The sequence below is a fragment of the Mustela erminea genome, chromosome 16 (genome assembly GCF_009829155.1).
Source record: "Mustela erminea isolate mMusErm1 chromosome 16, mMusErm1.Pri, whole genome shotgun sequence".
Lineage (NCBI taxonomy): Eukaryota > Metazoa > Chordata > Mammalia > Carnivora > Mustelidae > Mustela > Mustela erminea.
The window spans coordinates 11,012,623-11,027,517 of NC_045629.1; the positions used below are offsets into that span (position 1 = coordinate 11,012,623).

Here is a 14,895-nt window from a genome sequence, read left to right on the forward strand (position 1 = left end):
ATGCTGTTTTCCATCTGACTTTTTTTTTTTTTTTTTTTTTTTTTTTTAAGATTTTTATTTATTTATTTGAAAGAGAGACAGTGAGAGAGAGCATGAGAGGCGGGAAGGTCAGAGGGAGAAGCAGACTCCCCATGGAGCTGGGAGCCTGATGCGGGACTCGATCCTGGGACTCCGGGACCGTGACCTGAGCCGAAGGCGGTTGCTTAACCAACTGAGCCACCCAGGCGTCCCTCCATGCTGTTTTCCAGAGTGGTTGCACCAGCTTACATTCCCACCAACAGTGTAGGAGGGTTCCCCTTTCTCTGCATCCTCGCCAGCATCTGTCATTTCCTGACTTGTTAATTTTAGCCATTTTGACTGGTAGATAAATAAAATCTTAAAAAAAAAAGAACAGAAGAAACAATCATGTCTTTTATGATGTTGAAGTTACTTAAATGTGAGGGCATAAAAGTATATCTATGTCTTATGACTACTGTAGGACTTGATAGAGGGCATAAATCTTACTTAAACCAGCAGCTTCTTGTGCATATCTGCCTCCATCTTAAGCCACTCTGCTACGTGAGTAGTTCACATCTCAAGATTGAGGTGAATGATCTCTTAGATGCTGAAGGGGTTCGAGGCTGGGATCAAGGCACCACTATTGATGATATCCTGAGAGATCATGGAGAAGATGAGAGGTACCAGAATCAAGTCAGATGTCCTGATTTTTCAGAAAGCGACAAGATCCTAGACCTGCACCAGTATGGGGGCTGCTGGCCACACATAGCTATCAAGCATGGGCTACATGGCTAGTGTGAACTGAGATATCCTGTAGGCATAAAGTACCAAATTTTGCAGATTACACTTGAAAACAGAATGTAAAATAACTCATTAATATTTGGGGGATATTTTGGACTAATTGAATAAAATATATTGTCAAAAATGATTTCATCTTTTTCTTTTTAATTTTTAGTATACCCACAAGAGGATTGGAAATAACATATTGTTCACCTTTGCAGCTTGCATTGTATTTCCATGGGAGGATGCTGTTCTAGACTCTACGATTTAATTATTTCACTCTAGCAAGAGCATTCTAAAACATAGTGTTAAGCAGATGGTTGTGTACTTGTAGAAAGGGAAGTAGTAATAACTAAAAGCAAGCATAGTTTGACTAAGAACAAATCAGGCCAAGCTAACCTCATTTTTTTTTTTTTTTTTTTAATTCAGGTTACTAGCCCAGAAGATCAGAATGCTTCTCTAGATTTCTATCTGGGTTTCTGTAAAACACTTGAAACATCTCCTCTGATAAGCTCAAGAACAATTTAGAGTACATAGGGTAGTTGTCTATTGTGTGGCTGTGTCTGTAGCTGGTTGAACTCAGTTCTTAGAAGATCTTGTATAGGGCACCTGGGTGGCTTAGTGGGTTAAAGCCTCTGCCTTTGGCTCAGGTCATGATCCCAGGGTCCTGGGATCGAGGGTCCTGGAATTGAGCCCCGCATCGGGCTCTCTGCTTGGCAGGAAGGCTGCTTCCTCCTCTCTCTCTGCCTGCCTCTCTGCCTACTTGTGATCTCTGTCAAATAAATAAATAAAATCTTTAAAAAAAAAAAGATCTTGTATCAACCTTCGTGTCAGGAACAGACTAGGGATGCTTTCAGGCTTCCCATAGAGCTTATTCCATTTTAGTCACATAAACTAAGGTCGTTTGTGAAGAGGTCAAGTTTGACCAGGTTTCAGGGGTCTGGAAGAAGGTATACCACATCAGCCATGTTCTGCCAGACGGTCTGGAGTTCATTCATGGCACACATGTATTTAGTTCATATATGCTTAGGTACTACATCAGGTGCTAAGAATCAAGATTAATAATGCATTGTCCCTAACTTCAAAATTTCATCTTGTGGGAAAGAAAAACCCCCATAAAATCACGGACTGTGTGGTAACACATCGGTGTGTTGGCTGCCCAGCAGTGCTAAGAATATCACTTCTGCTCTGCTGCCACAAAGAATGGCTTAGTATTAATTGATCTGAAACTAAAATCATTATCTTTAATGGTTCATATCTAACAACTTAATACATAGCAAATTAATTTATAGAGGGTTTTTTCCTAATTGGTTTTATTTATGTTTTTCCAGCTTTATTGACATATAATTGACAAATAAAACTAATTTATGTTTAAGACATACATTGTTAGACATACAATGTGGTATTTTGGTGTATGTATCCATTGTGAACTAGTGACCACAGTTAAACTAATTAACACATCCACTACTTTATGAAGTTATTGTGTGTGTGTGTGCGCGCGCGCGCGCGCGCATGTGCGTGTGTGTGTGTGTGTGTGTGTGTGTGTGGTGAGAACATTGAAGATCTACACCCTTAGCAAATTTCAATCGGGTATTATTAACTATACTCATGTTGTACATGAGGTCTCTAGACCTTATTCATCTTATAACTGAAAGTTGTTCTCTCTTCTTTTTTTTAAAGTTTGTTCTATTTTTTTTTTTTTAAGATTTTATTTATTTATTTGACAGAAATCACAAGTAGGCAGAGAAGCAGGCAGAGGGAGAGGAGGAAGAAGGCTCCCTGCTGAGCAGAGAGCCCGATTCGGGGCTCAATTCCAGGACTCTGAGATCATAACCTGAGCTGAAGGCAGAGGCTTTAACTCACTGAGCCACCCAGGCGCCCTCTCTATTTTTTTTTTTTTAATTTGTTATTTTTGACCAACATCTTCTGATTTCTCCCACCCCCTCGTCCCTGGCAACCACCATTCTACTCTCTGCTTCTGTGAGTTTGAATTATTTAGATTCTGCATGTAAGTGTGTGAGATTATTTTTCTATTGCTATGGTAGGAAGCTTGGTAATATCGACTTTGAAACATTTCCAGAACAAAAACACTTTGACAATATACTTTGGGGGGTTTATTGGACCCATGTACTAGAGTGGGTCCTTCAAACTCATTTCTCAGAACATTCTGGCTTTGCCCACTAGGTACGTATACAGCTGCATTCATACAAAAGTGGATAATTCTGCATTCTGGGCAGCTTTTGGAACTTCTGCTGAGAATTATGAATCTACTGAGCTCTTATCAATCTAAGAGGCTTATTTATTGTGTATGATTCTTTCAAGATTTTACATAGCCCATCCACTGCTTTGATTTTGTCAGCTTTGGTCTTCCAAGTAGGTGACTCTCGGTAACACTTAGGTGGCAAGGAGTTGTCTTAGACCCTTCTAAAATCATCTTCCTGACTGAGTAGCCCTCTCACCCATCACACTCTCTGCTTTGGCTGAAGAAGATTCCAGAGGCAGCCAGGTGACACCTCCTCCTGTATTTTGGTGGAGAGGTCAGTAAGTATCTCTTGCATTGTTACCATCCAGTGTGCGCTACACTTTACACATTAAAAGTTTGTCAGAAACATGAAAGGCAAATAATATGATTATAAATAATAAACTTGAAGCAAAATCAAAGCTCAGCTGTAGCAACTTAGTAGAAAATTATGATCTATTTCTTCTCTATCTTGACCTGTTTCTGTGTTTAATTTTCTGTAGGTCTGTTTTTCTCTGATTTTATTTTATTTTTTTTCTTCGGAGTATCTCACATCTTTTTGTGAAAGAAGCAGGATTTATAGTAAAACTGGAGGCTTTCTTAATGTAATTTTTGGTCTGTAAGTGGGTTGTATAAAACTCTTTATATTGAGAAGATATGAGTTGTATATTTGACCTTGTTGAGACTTTAACACTAAATATTTAAATCAGTGGCAGTCAGCTTTCTAATTATTTATTTTTTGTAGATGAGAAGAATATTTAGTGGTCACTTTTTTTTCACATCCCAAATCACAAGTTCTATGGAGACCTGTGGCAGAAAAATCTTCCAACTTAATGATTTCTTGTCTAGAAAATCTCAGAGGGGGATCTGGCGATGTTTCTGGGCCCCAAACAGTGCATTCTCTGGGAGGGGTTGGTGGACCATGGGAGGCAGGCATACCTTTGGGTTCCCGTGCCTTGTTGGGGGTGGGGGGAACCTGCTGGAGGTCACTCAAATTTACTCCATTTCTTTCTCAGAACAACATTGCAGTGTTGGTGTTACTGTGGTCCAACCTTACTAATAGGGACATTTGTGCCAGGAGGTGAGATGGAATCTTCCGGTCACTGGGGAGTGGAAGAGCTGGTATAGTGCATGGACTCAGTGAACCACAGCTGTGTGCAGTGTTAGCTGTGGGCAGGAGGCGTTCCCACTGCCCTCCACAGCCTGGCCATCCCTGGTGGTGCGTCTCATTTCCCTGAAATGGCAAAATGGAGTGAACATTTCCACATGTGCCTTCTCTGGCTAGTGTCTTCCTCCCCGGAGCGGCTCCCAGAAGTCCTGTGTTTCACTCTCCCCTGGCATGTCCCTTCTGCCAACACTACCTCCCCTCCCTGACCCCCCACTGCAGGCCTGAGGGGGATCCTTGATGGGTTTTCCCATCTGATGGGTTTTTCTAGAGCATCTCCCCATCCTAAAAGACTGTTTTGGAATTATATAGTGTACTTTCTCTGGAACTGAGACTGGCCGGGCTTTACCCAACAAAAGATTTCTCTCAGTACTGCAAATGAAGGCAAATACTTTGATGTTCCAGAATCTTTACCTATATGTATCAAAGATGGACTGTAACAGCAAGAAATGCCAAGGCCAGTGTAAGAGTGTGAGGGGAGAGGGTTTGGGATGTGCCCAGCGGCCGTCCTCAGTCACACACTAGGGGCTTATGTGGAGATGAACTATTTTCCTGTCCAAGACAGCTGTCCCAGCCAGGCATATGCCCACACTCAGTAAATAGTACTTGATGATACTGGAAAGGTCTTTGTGGGGTGGAGGGATTAGAGGATTGTATGCTGTGCAGATTATCCAGCCAAGACCCATGAGGGAAAGTGATAAGAAGGTCAGAGGTGGCCCAGACCAGATTGAACCGCCATGTAAAATGGATCCTCTATTGTTTGGACTGGCAAGGGGGGGATCCAGAAGGGGCTGGACAGTCAGCTTCCTGTCCCCTATGCTGAGACTCATATTGTTTTTATCCTGACACATACCAGCTTCACCATGACCCACATGGTTGTCGCCATTTCTAGCATGATCTTTCTGACTTCTGATTTTGGGTTCATTTCATCTTACCTTAGAAGCTGAGTTGACTCCACGGTAGATTTAACGGAATCTATTCAGGGCACTCTCTCAAGGGCACAGTGTTGGAAAATAAGGTCACATCTCTCTTTTAACACTGAAATAAACTGATAAATGCTTGCAAGCAGAGGAGGAGAAGAACAAGGTGGCCAGCCTTCAGTTTGGGGGCATTCATTACTGTGCTAGAAATGAGACTGGGGCACGTGGCTCCCAGGAAAGGGGATTTTCTGGGCATCCAGATCCTGGCCTCCACATGTGCAGAGATATGCTTTTGCCTTCCGTTCTCTCTCGCTTGGCAAGCGCCCAAGCAAAACAGGAACTCTTGGGGCTGACTTGGCAAAACAGATGTCAGTTCTTCCTCGAAAGGCCTTTCAAGAATGCCTACTGCAGTGGTCCACACCGTCAATTGATAAGAACCTCTGGGATTCTGTAGTTCCCCAGGGGCCCTTCCCCGAATAGGAATTTGGGGGCACAGTAGAGGTCAGCTTGTGACTCTGCTGCACAGCTGGCTTTGGGAGTCCTGGATCTGGGTCAGTGGTTCACAGATGCCAGCACACCAGAATCACCTGGAGGGTTAAACATAAATTGCTGGTCTGTTCCCAGAGTTTCTGATTAATAAGTCCAGGGAAGACCTGGGAAATTGAATTTCAAACAGGTTCCTTGTTGATATAGAACTGCTGATCTGGGTGAAGTCCTCTTTTTAGGGGTGCATGGTGCTTCATTGAGAGCTCCCAGGCACAGTAAAGTTGGCAAGAGCCTGTGCAGGAGGGAAGGAGACAGAAGTTATTTGAAGGTGGATGTCCTGTAAGAAAATGCTGGGCAGGCCCAAAAGGGTTACAGACATTCTCCCAGACAAGATCTGCCTTCTGTCATAAGCTTTAACTTCTCATCAAGAATATGAAACAAACAAAGAATCTGAAACAGATAGAGAGGAGAAGGGAGTTGGGGGAAATTGGAAGGGAAGGTGAAATGAGAGACTATGGACTCTGAAAAACAATCTGAGGGTTTTGAAGGGGCGGGCGGTGGGAGGTCCGGGTACCGGGTGGTGGATGTTATAGAGGGCACGGATTGCATGGAGCACTGGGTGTGGTGCAAAAATAATGAATACTGTTATGCTGAAAATAAATAAAAGATAAATTTTAAAAAATGCATAATTTTTAATGGAACATTTCTTCTTAATAAGCCACATATATGTCTGCTTTTCCCTAGCCATTTTGCATTTGTCTTTATAGTCTTTGTGCATATTCATGTCTAAAGTATCAATGAGTTATGATTTGCTTTTGGGGGTACCATTTACTAAGTATTTTTAGACATTAGGAAGCAAGACTATGATGAAGCTATGTTTTATTTCAAAATTAAAAAAATTTAATGGAAATCTGTTTTTGCAGCATGTTCAGCCTTCATAAAATGTTTTTAAATGGCATTCTGAGATGTTTTTGTTAACATCAAAACTTTGGTCCATGAAAATGTACTTATTTCCTCAGGTTTAAAAAATGTTTTTGTGAAATGATATCCTTTTTTCTTAGGAGTTTCTGGTCTTTTAGCTGATGAGTTTGATGTTCTTTTAGACAGTGAGGTTCTTTTTTGTTTGTTTTAGAGTACATAAAATGTACGCTCTTGGAACAATTTTTCTTACGTTGACAAAAATTAATGTAGATGTTATTAAATGGATTAAATTTGGAGGAATAAATATAACAAAGGTGATTTCTAAATTTAGTCTTAGGCCCTTAAGTAAAAATGCCTTCAGTGAACTGAAACATGGTTTTAAAAAGTTATAAGGGTTTTAAAGAAACATCTAATGAAATGTGTGTTCTATAATTAAAATAAGTCCTATTTGGAAACAAACTTAACTCAAAGAATATTGAGCTATTTCTTACTATATCGTTCAACTCATTCTATTTTTATGGTTTAATTATATAGTTGACCCATTTAATCTGAATACCTCACCAAACGGAAACTAGGGTATCTTTTAAACAATTTTAGAATCTGAGAAATCTGATGTGTCTTTGGTGAGGGTGGCCAGAGGGAACTAGAGCATGTATTCTCTGTGGCTCTTTGATTTTTTTTTTTTTATCTATGAAATAGATACTTTTAGATAAATGATTATACTGAGCAAAAAAGGAAGCTAGGAGTTCAAGTTATATCTGTATTATCTCTTGTTACATAAGAAGTGACCCCAAAATTTAGTGGCTCAAAAAATGTTAAGTGTCCCATCCTGACACTTCTGTGAGGATTCGGGGTGGGGTGTCTTCTGGAGGCCACAGTCAAGGTGTGGTTGGGGCTGTGGTCACCTGGAGGTTGGGCGGGGCCTGGAGCAGATGCATCGGAGGGGGCTCAGTGAGGAGGCTGGTAAGTTGAGGCTGGCTGTTGGTTAGGGCGTGGAGCTCAGTTCCTTCCCACCTGGGGCCTTTCTGACTGCTGTTTGAACTGTTTACTTTATAGGTCCAATTTTTGGCCAGGGAAGCACAAGAGAATGGTTTTTCACAACGCCCAAGACTGGATCCCTACCCAACTCCACATATTCACCAAATTTTTCCTGAGGTACAGCTTTGCACCAGAGTTCTCTAGGCAGACACCTGCAATGTTCTTTGCCTCAAGGAGCCCAGAAGAGATGGTGGAGTGATCAGAATGTGCTAGCCTAAAAGGGCGGGGAGGGAATAATAGCCCAGGGAAGTTTTCCTGAGGCAGGTTAGATCTGAGCTTTGTCACATCTATTCTACCCAAGGCAAGGTAGGTGTTAGCCAGGTTTGCTTTAGGCTTGAACTTTGTACAGTGTGGGGTGGGAAATTAGAGGAGAGGGGATTCAGTCTCTTTTGTATGGGTTTGAGGGGCGTGAACACAAAGTAATGGTTTGTCTCTAAATGAAATTACAGTGGACATTACAGCAGTATTTTCTGCTGAGATTACCAGAGTCTCTCAAAAATAAATTGTGAAGAAGATATCATCAAGTTAAGTATCTTGGATTGTACTGATTTTCATATTTGATTTTTGATAATTGATTTTATTGATATTTGGTATTTGGTTTGATTTAATATTTCATTTGAGTTAGTAGCTGAAAGGTGCTAATGAGGTATTTAATACTTGTACTGGGGCCAAAAACTGAAAAATATGTGACTATAAGAGCCTACACCAGTATTAATGTCCTGTGGTTTCTTAAGATTTAAAGGAAACCAATGGAATTCCTAAAAATTATTCAGAAATGTACCTTGGTGTTCAGAACTCCTCTATATTTTATAATGTACTGTTCTAAGCACTTCATATGTTTTGGAACATTTTATTCTCAAACCCCAAAAAGCTTACGCTTCTGTTTCCATTTCACAGGGCTATAGAATGTGAAGTTTATTTAGAAAAGAACATATAGGGGCACCTGGGTGGCTCATTCACTAAGAGTCTGCCTTTGATTCAGGGCATGATCTTGGGGTCCTGAAATTGAGCCCCATATAGCCCTCCCTGCTAAGTGAGGAGTCTGCTTCTTTCTCTACTTCCGCCTCTGCCCCTGCCCTGCTCTTGCTCTCTCTATCAAATAAATAAAGTTTCTAAAAAAAACAACAGAAAAACCAGAAAGAAAGAAAAGAACATATACACTAATTATTATGTTTTTAAATATTCAAATAAATATATTAAAATGTCTTTATCCTTATCAGTTTGTCTACTTGTTCTCCCAGTTATTGAGCACAGGATGCTTAAAGTCTTCAACTATGATTGCGGATTTGTGTCTTTCTCTCTTTAGTTTTGTAAATTTTTGCTTCATTTAGTTTGAGGTTCTATAATTAGGTGCATATACTCTTAACACTCTTAATGTCTTTGCACTGAATTGACTCTTTGATCATTATATAATACCTCTTCTTATCTGCAGGGATACTCCTTGTCTTGAAGTCTACTTTATCTGATAGTAATGTAGGCATACCTGTTGTTTATGATTGGTGTACACATACACACACATACATACCATCATATGTATGTGTAGTGTGTGTGTGTGCATGTGTGTATGTAAATATGTTTATAAATCCTGTTATTTTTAACCTATCTGGCCTTTATACTTAAAGTGTGTCTTTTATAAGTGGCAGATAGTTGTTACTTTTTAATCAATCTTGAATATTATCTCTCTCTCTCTTTTTTTTTTATTGTGTTATGTTAGTACCATATAGTACATCATTAGTTTTTGATGTAGTTTTCCATGATTCATTGTTTGCATATAACACCCAGTGCTCCATGCAGTCCCTCTTAATTAAGGGTTTTGTCTGTTTACATTTAATGTCATTATTGATAGGGCCAATTTTGTCTGCCCTTTCATTATTTTTATTCTGTTGTGTTTGTCCTTTCTTTTGCCTCATTTTGGATTATTCAAGTATTCTTTAGTAAGCGAAGGTTTGGTTTTATTTTTACTGGCTGTTTTAGGGATTCATCTATGCTGAATTCATATTACAACTTCCAATTTAATCTAAGAATCTTACAGCTGTACATTTCCATTTACCCTCCTATCATCTGTTTTGCTGTTGCTATATATTTTACTTCTACATTAGTTATAAACTGTGTAATACAGTAGTATGTTTGCTTTACAGCCAATTATCATTGTTTTGTTTTGTTTTTTTTAATTTAAAAAAACTTTAAAATATTTATCCACACTTTTTCCAGGTCTTTGCTCTTCATTCCTTCTTGTAAATCTGAATTATTCTGTTTGGTGTTATTTCCCTTCAACCTGAAGAACTTCCTCTGTCATTTACTGTGATGTGGATCTGCTAGTGACAAATACTCTAAGCTTTCGTTTAGCTGAAAATGTCTTTAAGCTGCCTTCATTTTTGAGGGGTAATTTTGCCAAGCAAAGGATTCTAGATTGACAGTTTTCTCTTTTTTCCTTTTAGCACTTCAGGTAGGTTGTTCCATTCTGGCTTCTATTGCTCTTTATGAGATGTTGGCCATTATTATTATTATCTTTGTTCTCCTGTATGTAATGTCTTTTTTAGCTTCTTGCTCTTTTTTAAAAATTTTTAAAATTTTTTATATTATGTTATGTTACTCACCATTACATTACATCATTAGTTTTTGATGTAGTATTCCATGATTCATTGTTTGTGTATAACCTCCAGTTTCCCTTGCAATACATGCCTTCCTTCTTGCTTTTTAATTTTTGTGTCTTCTTATGGTGAGTTTTCAGAAGTTAGACCATGATATGCCTAAGTGTGGATTTGTTTGCCTTTTTCTATTTGGGATGCATTGAGCATCTTGGGTTAATGGTTTGATATTTTTCAAATCTGGTACATTTCATTCACATTTCTTGAAATATTTTAAATCCTATTGTTCTTGCTCCTCTAATTATTCATATTCTGAAGTGTTTGATATTATTTCTCATGTCACTGCTATTTAGTTCATTTTTCTCCTGTCATTTTCTGTGTTTAATTTGGAAAATGTAAAGCACACTGACTTGTCTTTTGCGATGCCCATCCAGTAAATTTTTTTTTCAGATTTTCACTTTTTTAATAAAGTTGTGCATTTTAATTTCAGTATTTTTAACATACCATGTTATATTAGTTTCAGGTGTAGAGTATGGTGATTCAGCAGTTCTAGATCTTCAGTGCTCATCGTGATAAGTGCTCTTTAATCCTTCTCACCAATTTCACCTGTCCACCCTCCCCTCTGGTAACCATCAGTTTGTTATCAAGAGTCTGTTTTTTTTGGTTTGTCTTTCTCTCTCTCTTTTTTTTCCTTTGCTGGTTTGTTTTGTTCCTTAAACTCCACATACGAGTCAAATCACATGGTATTTGTCTTTCTCTGATTGGCTTATTTCACTTAGCATTATACTCTCCAGCCCCATTTATGTTGTTGCAAATGGCAAGATTTCATTTAATTTTTATAGCTGAATAATATTCCTGGGTGTGTGTGTGTGTGTGTGTGTGTGTGTGTGTGTGTACCACCCCTTCTTTATCCATTCATGTATGGATGGACACTTAAGCTGTTTACATATATTGGTTATTATAGATAATACTGCTATAAACATAGGGGTGCATGTATCCCTTTGAATTAGTGTTTCTATATATTTTTTGGATAAATACCGAGTAGTGTGATTACTGGATGGAAGGTATTTCTATTTTTAATTTTTGAAAAACCTCCGTTCTGTTTTCCAAAATGACTGCACCAGTTTGTATTCCTACCAATAGTACACAAGGGTTCCTTTTTCTCCACATCTTTGCCAGCTCTTGTTGTTTCTTGTGTTTCTGATTTTAGCCGTTCTGACAAGTGTGAGGTGATATCTCATTGTACTTTTGATTTGCGTTTTTCTGATATTGAGTTATGTTGAACCTCTTTTCCTGTGTCTGTCGGATGTCTTTTTGGCGAAGTGTCTGTTCATGTCTTCTGCCCAATTTTAATCAAATTATTTGAAGTGGGTTGTTTGTTTTGTTTGGTTTGGTTTGGTTTGGTGTTGAGTTGTATAACTTCTTTATATATTTCAGATACTGGGTGCTTGGGCAGCTGTCAATTAAGTATCTGCCTTTGCCTTAGGTTATGATCCCAGGTCCTGGGATCGAGTCCTACATTGGACTCCCTGCTCAGTGGGGAATCTACTTCTTCCTCTGCCTCTCTCTCTATCATAATAAATAAATAAAATATTTAAAATAAATAAATAAATAAATATTTTGGATACTAACCCTCTTCAAATATTTCATTTGCAAATTCATTCAGCAGGTTGCCTTTTTAGTTTTGTTGATTGTTTTCTTCACTGTGCAGAAGCTTTTCATTTAGATGCAGTCCCAAAGCCCATCTTTGCTTTTATTTACCTTACCTCAGGAGATACCCTATCCAATAAACTTTTTATTCAAATACTGTATTTTTAATCCTGGATTCTTATTTAGTTCTATTTTAGAATTTCTATTCCGTACTAATATATCTCCAGTCTGCTCCCAGTGTATGCTTATTTTTCTATATATTCCTTAAGATATTTATTGTAGTTGTTTTAAAGTTGTTAACTACTAGTTTCATGAATGGAGTCATCCATGTTTCTTTTCTTACTCACTAGGTTAATTCTTTTTTTTTTTTTTTAAGATTTATTTATTTATTTGACAGGCAGAGATCACAAGTAGGCAGACAGGCAGGCAGAGAGAGAGAGAGAGAGAGAGAGGAGGAAGCAGGCTCCCTGCTGAGCAGAGAGCCCGATGCGGGGCTCGATCCCAGGACTCTGGGATCATGACCTGAGCCGAAGGCAGAGGCTTAACCCACTGAGCCACCCAGGCACCCCAAAACTAGGTTAATTCTTAATTATGGATCACATTTTTCTGTTTCTTTATATATATTGTAATTTTAAAAATTGTATCCTAGATGTTGTAAATAAAACAGTAAAAACTGAAGTATATTTTGTTTCAAATCTCAGAGTGTGCAGGCTCTTCATTCTTCATGGATATTAGGGTGAGGAGCTGAAATTCAGATCCCTTAGAATTCAGCTAAAGCCTGGGTTGCACTTTAATCAATTTGAGTTCACCTGATCTCCCTTTTTTTTTTTCTTTTCTTATCTCTGTCAGTATTTCAGCTGGCAGAGTGTCAGACTACCATTTTAGATATTTTGATTCCCCTCCGCATTCAGAGCCTAAGGTACCATGAGAATCTGTGGGCTATGTGATTTCTCTTAGCTTTCTAACCTCTTCACTGTTTCTCTGTTGGTTTTTAGAGAGGCAGGTATGGGGGTAGATGGGAAGACTTACTAGTAATTTGCTGTTGCATTTGTTGTTCTTCCAGATTCCTGTTTGTCTGTCCTACCAGTTCACACTGTCCTTGAAGGCTGGTGTCTCCGGGTTCCTGCCAGGTCAGGTCTGTCTGTGGGATCTTCATCCTGCTCTACAAGCTAGCCAGGCCCAGCCTTCAGATATGCCGCCTACGCTGGCTTTCGTGAAGGGCTTGTTTCTTGTTGAAATTAGGTCTTGTTGAAATTAGGTCTTATTACTCTTTGCTAGACTGACCCACAGAAGAGTATGGTTTTATTTTGTCCAGGTGAAATTCCTTGTGACCACAAGATCAAAGGCCTTTCTACGTGCTCTGTATCCTAATTGGAAATGGAAGTCTCATATACATTTTTTAAAGCAAATGTCCCACAGTTTGAAATCCCTCAGTGAGTTTTCTGGATTATGGTCGGGTTTGATCAGTGGAGAACACTGGCAGGTGATCAGTGCAAGTTGAATGTGTTGAGTGAGATGCTTCTCCTTTTTCCTATTTCCAAGATTAAAATCGGATACCTATACAATTTTAATGAGCCACCCCTAGTTGGAGATACCCAACAATAAAATATCTGAAAGAGCATAAGAATAAAATCAAACATTGTTCTCTGGCACTTGCCCTGAGACAGACTTTTTTTCAGTTATGAAACTGGCCAATCAAATACAAGTCAGAAAATAGGAGAAGTTAAAGATGCATAAAGTGGAACCATAGCTGTCTTAGTCTTTTAGACTGCCGTAACAAACTACCATTGACTAGGTAGCTTAAGCAATAAATGTTCATTTCTTACAGTTCTGGAGACTGGGAAGTCTTAAGATCAAGGTTCAGGCAGATTCTTTGTATCATGAAAGCCCATTTCCTGGTTCATGGACAACTGTCTAGTCTTGTGTCCTTACAGGGCAGAAGGGGTGAGAAAGCTCTCTTGTGTCTCTCTTACGAGGGCACTAATCCCACTTATGACGCCTGTGTCCTTATGACCTAACCACCTCCCAGAGGTACTGCTTCCTAATACCATCACAAGAGGTCCATTGCAATAACATTACTATCACTAACGGTTGAAACGTAATGGATTATTTACTGTATTTCAGGTTTCAACCCAGTGGTATTGAATGTGTTGTCATTTAATTCAGAACAATTCTGAGTAGAACTGAGATTTAAATTGGTAAGTGTTTGACTACAAAACAAACACCTCTAACTACTAAGCTATAAATAGCCCCTTGTTTAACCACTTTTTTTTTTATGATCAGTCCGTTATTTAATATGTGTTCGATGGTCCTATCAATTCCTTTTTGATCATCCAGTAGCATTTTACCCAATACCTAGTTTTTGTGAACAATAATGTGAAATGTTTATAAAAGAATTCCAAGACTATGTTTTTTGAAGTATATAATTTATTTGGGGGAAATAAGGCTTACATACAATAGCCACACAGCCAAAAAGTGCTACAAAAGATCATGTAATAAATGCTGTATTTTATGGAGCAAGTTGTATTTTTTATCATGCAGTTTGGTATTACCATCAAGATAGGTAAACTGTGGGATGCCTGGGTGGCTCAGTAGGTTAAGTGTCTGCCTCCTGCTGAAGTCAGCAGGGAGCCTGCTTTCCCTCTGCCTGCCGCTCTTCCTGCTTGGGTGTGCTCGCTTGTTCTTTCTCTCTGACAAATAAATAAATAAAATCTTAAAAAAATATGTATATAAGACTGATGAATCACAGACCTGTACCCCTGAAACAAATAACATATTACATGTTAATTAATTGACTTTAAATTTAGAACAATCGAAAACAAAACCAAAAAGATGATTTATGTAATTTTGAAGTAGTTTACTACTATTAAAAAAAAGATAAGAAAATTGTCTTAAATGTAACAGAGCCATTAATTTGATGTTTACTAATGGTGTCACTTTTTCCTGGCCGGGAATATATATATTAACATTCATTTCCTTGAAGCCCTAAAGATTGGGTATAGCAGACATGAAAAATGAAAAGTTCAGTCCTCCGTGAAACCATACCCTAACTGATTTTACAGACATGCCAGGTGGGCTGGCTCCCATGCCCTACTTGCTCACTTGCTGGAA

The 14,895-nt window shown here is 38.7% G+C and overlaps 1 protein-coding gene across 7 annotated transcripts in view; it reads left to right on the forward strand.

Annotated features, from left to right (window-relative positions):
• Positions 1 to 14,895, forward strand: part of FAM110B (family with sequence similarity 110 member B) — a 193,130-nt gene that overhangs the window by 11,283 nt on the left and 166,952 nt on the right. The window contains exon 2 of one of the 7 annotated variants that reach the window (XM_032316190.1): positions 12,848 to 12,919. The exons of 5 other annotated variants lie outside the window; for them this stretch is intronic. The gene's annotated coding sequence lies outside the window, so the exon portion shown is untranslated. The remainder of the gene's footprint in view (positions 1 to 12,847; positions 12,920 to 14,895) is intronic. One more of the 7 variants, XM_032316191.1, reaches the window with a different exon arrangement.